We start from the raw sequence: 13787 nt of genomic DNA, 5'->3' as shown, positions 1-13787 counted from the left end.
CGGGCAGCTCCTGTCTGGGACTTATCCTTCCATGTTCAGGTTTTTTGCATTCAGCTGCCCGCTCAGGGCCACAGGACCCTGGGCACAAACATCGGCCCTTCTCCCTGGGAAAGAAAACTCACCAGTCCAGGTTTCTGATGTCAGTTTGTAGGGCTGCCCTGGGACTGTAAGGGCAGCAAAAGTATAATGTCGGGACAACTCCTGTCTGGGACTTATCCTTTGATGTTTGGATTTTTGGCAGTCAGCTGCCCGCTCAGGGCCACAGGACTCGGCGCGCAAACATCCGCTCTTTTCCCTGGGAAAGAAAACTCACCAGTCCAGGTTTCTGATGTCAGTTTGTAGGACTCCCCTGGGACTCTCAGGACAGGACAAGTATGAGGTGGGGGCAGCTCCTGTCTTGGACTTATCCTTTGATGTTCGTATTTTTTGCAGTCAGCTGCCCGCACAGGGCCACAGGACCCTGGAGCGTAAACATTGGCTCTTTTCCCTGGGAAAGAAAACTCACCAGTCCAGGTTCCTGATGTCAGTTTGTAGGGCTCCCCTGGGACTGTCAGGGCAGCACAAGTATGAGGTGGGGGCAGCTCCTGTCGGGGACTTATCCTTCGATGTTCGGATTTTTTGCAGTCAGCTACCCGCTCAGGGCCGCTGGACTCGGAGCGCAAACATCGGCTCTTTTACCTGGTAAAGAAAACTCACCAGTCCACGTTCCTGATGTCAGTTTGTAGGGCTCCCCTGGGACTGTCAGGGCAGCACAAGTATGCGTTGGGGGCAGCTCCTGTCTAGGACTTATCTTTTGATGTTTGGATTTTGCAGTCAGCTGCCCGTTAAGGGCCACAGGACTTGGAGCGCAAACATCGGCTCTTTTCCCTGGGAAAGAAAACACACCAGTCCAGGTTCCTGATGTCAGTTTGTAGGGCTGCCCTGGGACTGTCAGGGCAGCACAAGTATGAGGTGGGGACAGCTCCTCTCTGGGACTTATCTTTCGATGTTCGGATTTTTTGCAGTCAGCTGCCCGCTCAGGGCCACAGGACCCGGAGCACAAACATAGGCTCTTTCCCTGGGAAAGAAAACTCAGAAGTCCAGGTTCCTGGTGTCAGTTTGTAGGGCTCCCGTTTGACTGTCAGGGCAGCACAAGTATGCGTTGTGGGCAGCTCCTGTCTAGGACTTATCTTTTGATGTTTGGATTTTTGGCAGTCAGCTGCCCGCTCAGGGCCACAGGACTTGGAGCGCAAACATTGGCTCTTTTCCCTGGGAAAGAAAACTCACCAGTCCAGGTTCATGATGTCAGTTTGTACGGCTCCCCTGGGACTGTCCGGGCAGCACAAGTATGAGGTGGGGGCAGCTCCTGTCTGGGACTTATCCTTCGATGTTCCGATTTTTTCAAGTCAGCTGCCCGCTCAGGGCCACAGGACCCTGAGCACAAACATAAGCTCTTTTCCCTGGGAAAGAAAACTCACCTGTCCAGGTTCCTGATGTCAGTTTTTAGGGCTCCCCTGGGACTTTCAGGGCAGCACAAGTATGAGGCGGGGGCAGCTCCTGTCTGGGACTTATCCTTCCATGTTCGGATTTTTTGCAGTCAGCTGCCCGCTCAGGGCCACAGGACCCGGAGCACAAACATAGGCTCTTTCCATGGGAAAGAAAACTCAGAAGTCCAGGTTCCTGATGTCAGTTTGTAGGGCTCCCCTGGGACTGTCAGGGCAGCACAAGTATGAGGTGGGGGCAGCTCCTGTCTGGGACTTATCCTTTGATGTTCGGATTTTTTGCAGTCAGCTGCCCGCTCAGGGCTGCTGGACTTGGTGCGTAAACATTGGCTCTTTACCGAGGGAAAGAAAACACACCAGTCCAGGTTCCTGATGTCAAATTGCAGGGCTCCTCTGGGACTGTCAGGGCAGCACAATTATGAGGTGGGGGCAGCTCCTGTCTGGGACTTATCCTTTGATATTCGGATTTTTTGCAGTCAGCTGCCCGCTCAGGGCCGCTGGACCCTGGGCACAAAAGTCGGCTCTTTTCCATGGGAAAGAAAACTCACCAGTCCAGGTTCCTGATGTCAATTTGTAGGACTGTCCTGGGACTGTGAGGACAGCACAAGTATGAGGTGGGGGCAGCTTCTGTCTGAGACTTATCCTTCGATATTTGGGCTTTTTGCAGTCAGCTGCTCCGTCAGGGCCGCTGGACTCGGAGCGCAAACATCGGCTCTTTTACCTGGGAAAGAAAACTCACAAGTCCAGGTCCCTGATGTCAGTTTTTATGGCTCCCCTTTGACTCTCAGGGCAACACAAGTATGAGGTGGGGGCAGCTCCTGTCTGGGACTTATCCTTTGGTGTTCCGATTTTTTGCAGCCAGCTGCCCGCTCAGCCTCACAGGACCCTGAGCACAAACATCAGCTCTTTTCCCTGGGAAAGAAAACTCACCAGTCCAGGTTTCTGATGTCAGTTTGAAAAGCTGCCCTGGGACTGTCAGGGCAGCACAAGTATGAGGTGGGGGCAGCTTCTGTCTTGGACTTATCCTTCGATATTTGGGCTTTTTGCAGTCAGCTGCTCCGTCAGGGCCGCTGGACTCGGAGCGCAAACATCGGCTCTTTTACCTGGGAAAGAAAACTCACCAGTCCAGGTTCCTGATGTCAGTTTGTAGGACTCCCCTGGGACTGTCACGGCAGCACAAGTATGAGGAGGGGGCAGCTCCTGTCTAGGACTTATCTTTTGATGTTTGGATTTTTGTCACTCAGCTGCCCGCTCAGGGCCACAGGACTCGGAGCGCAAACATCGGCTTTTTTACCTGGGAAAGAAAACACACCAGTCCAGGTTCCTGATGTCAGTTTGTAGGGCTGCCCTGGGACTGTCAGGGCAGAACAAGTATGAGGTGGGGACAGCTCCTCTCTGGGACTTATCCTTCGATGTTCGGATTTTTTGCAGTCAGCTGCCCGCTCAGGGCCACAGGACTGGGAGCACAAACATCGGCTCTTTACCATGGGAAAGAAAACTCACCAGTCCAGGTTCCTGATGTCAGTTTGAAGGGCTCCCCTGGGACTATCCGGGCAGCACAAGTATGAGGTGACGGCAGCCTCTGTCTGGGACTTATACTTCGATATTTGGGCTTTTTGCAGTCAGCTGCCCGCTCAGGCTCACAGGACCCTGAGCACAAACATCAGCTCCTTTACCTGGGAAAGAAAACTCACCAGTCCAGGTTCCTGATGTCAGTTTGTAGGGCTCCCCTGTGACTGTAAGGGCAGCAAAGGCATTAGGTGGGGGCAGCTCATTTCTGGGACGTATCCTTTGATGTTTGGATTATTTGCAGTAGGCTGCCCGCGTAGGGCCACAGGACTTGGAGCGCAAACATCGTCTCTTTTCCCTGGGAAAGAAAACACACCAGTCCAGGTTCCTGATGTCAGTTTGTAGGGCTGCCCTGGGACTGCCAGGGCAGCACAAGTATGAGGTGGGGACAGCTCCTCTCTGGGACTTATCCTTCGATGTTCGGATTTTTTGCAGTCAGCTGCCCGCTCAGGGCTGCTGGACTTGGAGCGTAAACATTGGCTCTTTACCATGGGAAAGAAAACTCACCAGTCCAGGTTGATGATGTCAGTTTGTACGGCTCCCCTGGGACTGTCCGGGCAGCACAAGTATGAGGTGGGGGCAGCTCCGGTCTGGGACTTATCCTTCGATGTTCGGATTTTTTGCAGTCAGCTGCCCGCTCAGGGCCACAGGACCCTGAGCACAAACATAAGCTCTTTTCCCTGGGAAAGAAAAATCACCAGTCCAGGTTCCTGATGTCAGTTTGTAGGGCTCCCTTGGGACTGTCAGGGCAGCACAAGTATGAGGTGGGGGCACCTCCTGTCTGGGACTTATCCTTCGATGTTCGGATTTTTTCCAGTCAGCTGCCCGCTCCCGGCCACAGGGCCTGGAGCGTAAACTTTGGCTCTTTACCGAGGGAAAGAAAACTCACCAGTCCAGGTTCCTGATGTCAAATTGCAGGGCTCCTCTGGGACTGTCAGAGCAGCACAATTATGAGGTGGGGGCAGCTCCTGTCTGGGACTTATCCTTTGATATTCAGATTTTTTGCAGTCAGCTGCCCGCTTCGGGCCGCTGGACCCTGGGCACAAACATCGGCTCTTTTCCCTGGGAAGGAAAACTCACGAGTCGAGGTTTCTGATGTCAGTTTGTAGGGCTCCCTTGGGACTGTCAGGGCAGCACAAGTATGAGGTGGGGACAGCTCCTTTCTGGGACTTATCCTTCGATGTTCGGATTTTTTGCAGTCAGCTGCCCGCTCAGGGCCACAGGACTTGGAGCGTAAACATTGGCTCTTTACCATGGGAAAGAAAACTCACCAGTCCAGGTTCCTGATGTCAGTTTTTAGGGCTACCCTGGGACTGTCAGGGCAGCATAGGTATTAGGTGGGGGCAGCTCCTGTCTGGGACTTATCCTTTGATGTTTGGATTTTTTGCAGTCAGCTGCCCGCTCAGGGCCACAGGACCCTGAGCACAAACATCGGCGGCTTTCCCTGGGAAAGAAAACTCACCAGTCCAGGTTCCTGAAGTCAGTTTGTACGGCTCCCCTGGGACTGTCAGGGCAGCACAAGTATGAGGCGGGGGCAGCTCCTGTCTGGGACTTATCCTTCCATGTTCGGATTTTTTGCAGTCAGCTGCCCGATCAGGGCCACAGGACCCTGAGCACAAAAATTGGCTCTTTTCCCTGGGAAAGAAAACTCACCAGTCCAGGTTCATGATATCAGTTTTTAAGGCTCCCCTGGGACTGTCAGGGCAGCACAAGTATGAGGTGGGGGCAACACCTGTCTAGGACTTATCCTTTCATGTTCACATTTTTTGCAGTCAGCTGCCCGCTCAGGGCCACAGGACCCAGAGCACAAACATCGGGGTTTTCCCAGGGAAAGAAAACTCACCCGTCCAGGTTCCTGATGTCAGTTTGTAGGGCTCCCCTGGGACTGTCAGGGCAGCACAAGTATGAGGTGGGGGCAGCTCCTGTCTGGGACTTATCCTTTCATGTTCGGATTTTTGCAGTCAGCTACCCACTCAGGGCCACAGGACTCGGAGCTCAAACATCAGCTCTTTTCCCTGGGAAAGAAAACTCACTAGTCCAGGTTTCTGATGTCTATTTGCAGGGCTCCCCTGGGACTGTGAGGACAGCACAAGTATGAGGTGGGTTCAGCTCCTGTCTGAGTCTTATCCTTCCATGTTCCGATTTTTTGGAGTCAGGTTCTCCCTCAGGGCCACAGGACCCTGAGCACAAACATAAAATCTTTTCCCTGGGAAAGAAAACTCACCAGTCCAGGTTCCTGATGTCAGTTTGTAGGGCGACCCTGGGACTGTCAGGGCAGCATAGGTATTAGGTGGGGGCAGGTCCTGTTGTGGACTTATCCTTCGATCTTCGGATTTTTTGCAGTCAGCCGCCCGCTCAGGGCCACAGGACCCTGAGCACAAACATCGGCGGCTTTCCCTGGGAAAGAAAACTCACCAGTCCAGGTTCCTGATGTCAGTTTGTAGGGCTCCCGTTTGACTGTCAGTGCAGCACAAGTATGAGGTGGGGGAAGCTCCTGTCTGGGACTTATCCTTTGATGTTCGGATTTTTTGCAGTCAGCTGCCCGCTCACGGCTGCTGGACTTGGAGCGTAAACATTGGCTCTTTACCATGGGAAAGAAATTCACCAGTCTAGGTTCCTGATGTCAGTTTGTACGGCTCCCCTGGGACTGTCCGGGCAGCACAAGTATGAGGTGGGGGCAGCTCCTTTCTGGGACTTATCCTTCGATGTTCGGATTTTTTGCAGTCAGCTGCCCTCTTAGGGCCGCTGGACTTGGGGCGTAAACATTGGCTCCTTACCATGGGAAAGAAAACTCACAAGTCCAGATTCCTGATTTCAGTTTGTAGGGCTCCCCTGGGACTGTCAGGGCAGCACAAGTATGCGTTTGGGGCAGCCCCTGTCTGGGACTTATCCTTCCATGTTCGGATTTTTTGCAGTCAGCTGCCCGCTCAAAGCCACAGGACCCTGGGCACAAACATTGGCTCTTTACCATGGGAAAGAAAACTCACCAGTCCAGGTTTCTGATGTCAGTTTTTAGGGCTGCCCTGGGACTGTAAGGGCAGCACAAGTATAATGTCGGGACAGCTCCTGTCTGGGACTTATCCTTTGATGTTCGGATTTTTTGCAGTCAGCTGCCCGCTCCGGGCCACAGGACCTGGAGCGTAAACTTTGGCTCTTTTCCCTGGGAAAGAAAACTCACCAGTCCAGGTTTCTGATGTCAGTTTGTGGGGCTCCTCTGGGACTGTCAGGGCAGCACAAGTATGAGGTGGGAACAGCTCCTGTCTGGGACATATCCTTCGATGTTCGGATTTCTTGCAGTCAGCTGCCCTCTCAGGCTCACAGGACCCTGAGCACAAACATCGGCTCTTTTCCCTGGGAAAGAAAACTCACCAGTCAAGGTTCCTGATGTCAGTTCGTAGGGCTCCTCTGGGACTGTCCGGGCAGCACAACTATGAGGTGGGGGCAGCCCCTGTATGGGACTTATCCTTTGATATTCGGATTTATTGCAGTCAGCTGCCCGCTCAGGGCCACAGGGCCCTGGGCACAAACATCGGCTCTTTTCCCTGGGAAAGAAAACTCACCAGTCCAGGTTCCTGATGTCCGTTTGTAGGGCTGACCTGGGATTGTCAGGGCAGCACAAGTATGAGGTGGGGGCAGCTCCTTTCTGGGACTTATCCTTTGATGTTCGGATTTTTTGCAGTCAGCTGCCCGCTCAGGGCTGCTGGACCCTGGGCACAAACATCGGCCATTTTCCCTGGGAAAGAAAACTCACCAGTACAGGTTTCTGATGTCTATTTGTAGGGCTCCCCTGGGCCTGTGAGGACAGCACAAGTATAAGGTGGGGTCAGCTCCTTTTTGAGTCTTATCCTTCCATGTTCCGATTTTTTGGAGTCAGGTTCTCCCTCAGGGCCACAGGACCCTGAGCACAAACATCGGCGGTTTTCCCTGGGAAAGAAAACTCAGAAGTCCAGGTTCCTGATGTCAGTTTGTAGGGCTACCCTGGGACTGTCAGGGCCGCATAGGTATTAGGTGGGGGCAGCTCCTGTCTGGGACTTATCTTTTGATATTCGGATTTTTTGCAGTCAGCTGCCCGCTCAGGGCCGCAGGACCCTGGGCACAAACATTGTCTCTTTACAATGGGAAAGAAAACTCACTAGTCCAGGTTCCTGATTTCAGTTTGTAGGGCTCCCCTGTTACTGTCAGGGCAGAACAAGTCGAAGGTGGGGGCAGCTCCTGTCTGGGACTTATCCTTCGATGTTCGGATTTTTTGCAGTCAGCCGCCCGCTCAGGGCCACAGGACCCTGAGCACAAACATCGGCGGCTTTCACTGGGAAAGAAAACTCACCAGTCCAGGTTCCTGATGTCAGTTTGTAGGGCTCCCCTGGGACTGTCAGGGCAGCAAAGGTATTAGGTGGGGGCAGCTCCTGTCTGGGACTTATCCTTTGATGTTCGGATTTTTTGCAGTTAGCTGCCCGCTCAGGGCCACAGGACCCTGGGTACAAACATCGGCTCTTTTCCCTGGGAAAGAAAACTCACCAGTCTAGGTTCCTGATGTCAGTTTGTAGGGCTCCCGTTTGACTGTCAGTGCAGCACAAGTATGAGGTGGGGGCAGCCCCTGTCTGGGACATATCCTTTGATATTCGGATTTATTGCAGTCAGCTGCCCGCTCAGGGCCACAGGGCCCTGGGCACAAACATCGGCTCTTTTCCCTGGGAAAGAAAACTCACCAGTCCAGGTTTCTGATGTCAGTTTGTAGGGCTCCCCTGGGACTGTCAGGGCAGCACAAGTATGAGGTGGAGGCAGCTCCGGTCTGGGATCTATCCTTCGATATTCGGATTTATTGCAGTCAGCTGCCCGCTCAGGGCCAGAGGACCCTGGGCACAAACATCGGCTCTTTTCCCTGGGAAAGAAAACTCACCAGTCCATGTTTCTGATGTCAGTTTGTAGGGCTCCCCTGGGACTGTCAGAGCAGCACAAGTATGAGGTGGAGGCAGCTCCTGTCTGGGACTTATCCTTTGATGTTTGGATTTTTTGCAGTCAGCTGCCCTCTCAGGGCCGCTGGAGTCGGAGCGCAAACATCGGCTCTTTTCCCTGGGAAAGAAAACTCAGCAGGCCAGGTTCCTGGTGTCAGTTTGTAGGGCTGCCCCGGGATTGTCAGGGCAGCACAAGTATGAGGTGGGGGAAGCTCCTGTCTGGGACTTATCCTTTGATGTTCGTATTTTGTGACATCAGCTGCCCGCTCAGGGCCACTGGAGTCGGAGCGCAAACATCGGCTCTTTTCCCTGGGAAAGAAAACTCAGCAGGCCAGGTTCCTGATGTCAGTTTGTAGGGCTCCCCTGGGATTGTCAGGGCAGCACAAGTATGAGGTGGGGGCAGCTCCTGTCTGGGACTTATCCTTCGATGTTCGGATTTTTTGCTGTCAGCTGCCCGCTCAGGGCCACAGGACCCTGGGCACAAAAATTGGCTCTTTTCCGTGGGAAAGAAAACTCACCAGTCCAAGTTCCTGATGTCAGTTTGTAGGGCTGCCCTGGGAATGTGAGGACAGCACAAGTTTGAGGAGGGGGCGGCTCCTGTTGGGGACTTATCCTTCGATGCTCTGATTTTTTGCAGTCTGCTGCCCGCTCAGGGCCACAGGACTTGGAGCACAAACATCGGCTCTTTTCCCTGGGAAAGAAAACTCACCAGTCCAGGTTCCTGATGTCATTTTGTAGGGCTCCCCTGCGACTGTCAGGGAAGCACAACTATGAGGTGGGGGCAGCTCCTGTCTGGGACTTATCCTTCGATGTTCGGATTTTTTGCAGTCAGCTGCCGCTCAGGGCCACAGGACCCGGACCACAAACCTCGTTTCTTTTCCCTGGGAAAGAAAATGCACCTGTATAGGTTCCTAATGTAAGTTTGTAGGGCAGCCCTGGGACTGTGAGGACAGCACAAGTATGAGGAGGGGGCGACTCCTGTCTGGGAATTATCCTTCGATGTTCGGATTTTTTGCAGTCAGCTGCCCGCTCAGGGCCACAGGACCCTGGGCACAAACATCGGCGGTTTTCCCTGGGAAAGAAAACTCACCAGTCCAGGTTCCTGATGTCAGTTTGTAGGGCTCCTCTGGGACTGTCCGGGCAGCACAAGTATGAGGTGGGGGCAGCCCCTGTCTGGGACATATCCTTCGATGTTCGGATTTTTTGCAGTCAGCTGCCCGCTCAGGGCCACAGGACCCTGAGCACAAACATCGGCTCTTTTCCCTGGGAAAGAAAACTCACCAGTCCAGGTTCCGGATGTCAGTTTGTACGGCTCCCCTGCGACTGTCCGGGCAGCATAGGTATAAGGTGGGGGCAGCTCCTGTCTGGGATTATCCTTCGATGTTCGGATTTTTTGCAGTCAGCTGCCCGCTCAGGGCCACAGGACCCTGAGCAAAAACATCGGCAGTTTTCCCTGGGAAAGAAAACTCACCAGTCCAGGTTCCTAATGTCAGTTTGTAGGGCTCCTCTGGCACTGTCCAGGCAGCAAATGTATGAGGTGGGGACAGTCCCTGTCTGGGAATTATCCTTTGATATTCGGATTTATTGCAGTCAGCTTCCTGCTCAGGGCCACAGGACGCTGGGCACAAACATCGGCTCTTTTCCCTGGGAAAGAAAACTCACCATTCCAGGTTTCTGCTGTCAGTTTGTCGGGCTCCCCTGGGACGGTCAGGGCAGCACAAGTATGAGGTCGGGGCAGCTCCTGTCTGGGACTTATCCTTCGATCTTCGGATTTTTAGCAGTCAGCTGCCCGCTCAGGGCCACAGGACCCTGAGCACAAACATCGGCTCTTTTCCCTGGGAAAGAAAGCTCACCAGTCCAGGTCCCTGATGTCAGTTTTTAAGGCTCCCCTTTGACTCTCAGGGCAGCACAAGTATGAGGTGGGGACAGTCCCTGTCTGGGACTTATCCTTTTATGCTCCGATTTTTTGCAGTCAGCTGCCCGCTCAGGGCCGCAGGACTCTGGGCACAAACATCGGCTCTTTTCCCTGGGAAAGAAAACTCACCAGTCCAGGTTCCTGATGTCATTTTGTAGGGCTCCCCTGCGACTGTCAGTGCAGCACAACTATGAGGTGGGGGCAGCTCCTGTCTGGGACTTATCCTTCGATGTTCGGATTTTTTGCAGTCAGCTGCCCGCTCAGGGCCACCGGACCGTGAGCACAAACATCAGCTCTTTTCCCTGGGAAAGAAAACTCACCAGTCCAGGTCCCTGATGTCAGTTTTTAAGGCTCCCATTTGACTCTCAGGGCAGCACAAGTATGAGGTGGGGGCAGCTCCTGTCTGGGACTTATCCTCCGATATTCACATTTTTGCAGTCAGCTGCCCGCTCAGGGCCACAGGACCCTGAGCACAAACATCGGCGGTTTTCCCTGGGAAAGAAAACTCACCAGACCAGGTTCCTGATGTCAGTTTGTAGGGCTCCTCTGGGACTGTCCGGGCAGCACAAGTATGAGGTGGGGGCAGCCCCTGTCTGGGACTTATCCTCTTATGTTACGATTTTTTGCAGTCAGCTGCCCGCTCAGGGCCACAGGTCTCGGAGCACAAACATCGGCTCTTTTCCCTGGGAAAGAAAACTCACCAGTCCAGGTTCCGGATGTCAGTTTTTACGGCTCCCCTGGGACTGTCCGGGCAGCATAGGTATAAGGTGGGGGCAGCTCCTGTCTGGGATTATCCTTCGATGTTCGGATTTTTTGCAGTCAGCTGCCCGCTCAGGGCCACAGGACCCTGAGCACAAACATCGGCAGTTTTCCCTGGGAAAGAAAACTCACCAGTCCAGGTTCCTAATGTCAGTTTGTAGGGCTCCTCTGGGACTGTCCGGGCAGCAAATGTATGAGGTGGGGACAGTCCTTGTCCGGGATTATCCTTTGATATTCGGATTTATTGCAGTTAGCTGCCCGCTCAGGGCCACAGGACCCTGGGCACAAACATCGGCTCTTTTCCCTGGGAAAGAAAACTCACCATTCCAGGTTTCTGCTGTCAGTTTGTCGGGCTCCCCTGGGACTGTCAGGGCAGCACATTATGAGGTCGGGGCAGCTCCTGTCTGGGACTTATCCTTCGATGTTCGGATTTTTTGCAGTCAGCTGCCCGCTCAGGGCCACAGGACTTGAAGCGTAAACATTGGCTCTTTACAATGGGAAAGAAAACTCACCAGTCCAGGTTCCTGTTGTCAGTTTGTAGGGCTCCCCTGGGACTGTGAGGACAGACCAAGTATGAGTTAGGGGCAGCTCCTTTCTGGGACTTATCCTCTATTGTTTGGATTTTTTGCAGTAAGCTGCCCGCTCAGGGCCACAGTACACGGAGCGCAAACATCAGCTCTTTTCCCTGGGAAAGAAAACTCACCAGTCCAGGTTCCTGATGTCAGTTTGTAGGGTTCCCCTTGGACTGTCCGGGCAGCACAAGTATGAGGTGGGGGCAGCTCATGTCTGGGACTTATCCTTCGATGTTCAGATTTTTTGCAGTCAGCTGCCCGCTCAGGGCCACAGGACCCTGAGCACAAACATCGGCTCTTTTCCCTGGGAAAGAAAACTCACCAGTCCAGGTTCCTCATGTCAGTTTGTAGGTCTCCTCTGGGACTGTCCGGGCAGCAAAAGTATGAGGTGGGGGCAGCCCCTGTCTGGGACTTATCCTTTTATGTTCCGATTTTTTGCAGTCAGCTGCCCGCTCAGGGCCGCTGGATTAGGAGCGCAAACATCGGCTCTTTTCCCTGGGAAAGAAAACTCACCAGTCCAAGTCCCTGATGTCAGTCTTTAAGGCTCCCCTTTCACTCTCAGGGCAGCAAAAGTATGAGGTGGGGGCAGCTCCTGTCTGGGACTTATCCTTTGATATTCGGATTTTTGCAGTCAGCTGCCCGCTCAGTGCCACAGGACCCGGAGCACAAACATCGCCTCTTTTCCCTGGAAAAGAATACTCACCAGTCCAGGTTCCTGATGTCAGTTTGTAGGGCTCCCCTGGGACTTTCAGGGCAGCATAAGTATGAGGTGGGGGCAGCTCCTGTCTTGGACTTATCCTTCGATGTTCAGATTTTTTGCAGTCTGCAGCCCGCTCAGGCTCACAGGACCCTGAGCACAAATATCGGCTCTTTTCCCTGGGAAAGAAAACTCACCAGTCCAGGTTCCTGATGTCAGTTTTAGGGCTCCCCTGGATCTTTCAGGACAGCATAAGTATGAGGTGGGGGCAGCTCCTGTCTTCGACTTATCCTTCGATCTTCAGATTTTTTGCAGTCAGCTGCCCGCTTAGGCTCACAGGACCCTGAGCACAAACATCGGCTTTTTTCCCTGGGAAAGAAAACTCACCAGTCCAGGTTCCTGATGTCATTTTGTAGGGCTCTCCTGGGACTGTTAGGGCAGCAAAGATATTAGGTGGCGGCAGCTCCTGTCTGGGACTTATCCTTCGATATTCGGATTTTTTTGCGGTGAGCTGCCCCCTCAGAGCCAGAGGACCCGGAGCACAAACATCGCCTCTTTTCCCTGGGAAAGAATACTCACCAGTCCAGGTTCCTGATGTCAGTTTGTAGGGCTCCCCTGGGACTTTCAGGGCAGCACAAGTATGAGTTGGGGGCAGCTCCTGTATGGAACTTATCCTTCGATGTTCGGATTTTTGCAGTCAGCTGCCCGCTCAGTGCCACAGGACCCGGAGCACAAACATCGCCTCTTTTCCCTGGGAAAGAAAATGCACCAGTCCAGGTTCCTGATGTCAGTTTGTAGGGCTCCCCTGTTACTGTCAGGGCAGCATAGGTATTAGGTGGGAGCAGCTCCTGTCTGGGACTTTTCCTTCGATGTTCGGATTTTTTGCAGTCATCTGCCCGCTCAGGGCCACAGGACCCGGAGCACAAACATCGGCGGTTTTCCCTGGGAAAGAAAACTCACCAGTCCAGGTTCCTGATGTCAGTTTGTAGGGTGTTGCCTTTATGAGAGACAACGGCGACCTGGTTACAAGAAGACAGCACGGCAACCCGGCCTCACCCGCGCTACTCGGACTAACGACACACGCTGACACCAATGTGGTGGACGATCGAAAGCGTTTATTATCTTATCTCATGGGTTTAAATAGTCTTGGGGGACTTTGCTTCGTCAGAGGGGGGCTGAGGGTCTCAAGGGATAGTGGGTAGTGGAATTTTACTTGGGCCGGTGTGGCTGCATTCCTCTGAGGCTTCTGGAGTTAAGAGATAAGTGGGGAAGAGAGGCAGAGAGGGGGATGGGTCTATCTTTCCGTCACATCCCGAAATCTTCCGTTCGCCTGTCCCTTACCTACCACATCTCCCCTTTCCTTATCACATACAAAATGAGGTAGTTGTAGGTAGAGGAACTGGAGTGAGGTACAGACTTGTAACTTGTTAAGGAAAGGGTGGTTTAGTAGATCTGGGTAGATTTTTTAAGGCAGGTGCTGAAGGCTTTAGCTACTGACTGTGTTTGCAGTTTTTGGTTTATAGCATTTGTTGGTGGCCTATGAACAGAATGTTTGCCCTTTCCAGACGGGCTTGAACAAACGAGACTAGTTTGTTCAGCAGGCATGGTCCTATGGTAATAGCCAAAAGCAGTATTGCCAGTGGACCCACTATGGCAGAAATTAAAGTGGTGAGCCAAGGTGATTGATTGAACCAGGATTCAAAACAGCTCTGCTGGGTCTCCCTGTCTCTCTTTCTCTGAGCCAGTCTGTCTCGGAGTTCTGCCATGGAGTCTTTAACGACTCCTGTGTGATCTGCATAAAAGCAGCATTCCTCCTTCAACGCTGCACACAATCCCCCCTGC

Source organism: Taeniopygia guttata, chromosome W, assembly GCF_048771995.1.
Source record: "Taeniopygia guttata chromosome W, bTaeGut7.mat, whole genome shotgun sequence".
Taxonomy (NCBI): Eukaryota; Metazoa; Chordata; class Aves; order Passeriformes; family Estrildidae; genus Taeniopygia; species Taeniopygia guttata.
Note: the sequence above shows the minus strand (reverse complement) of the source record.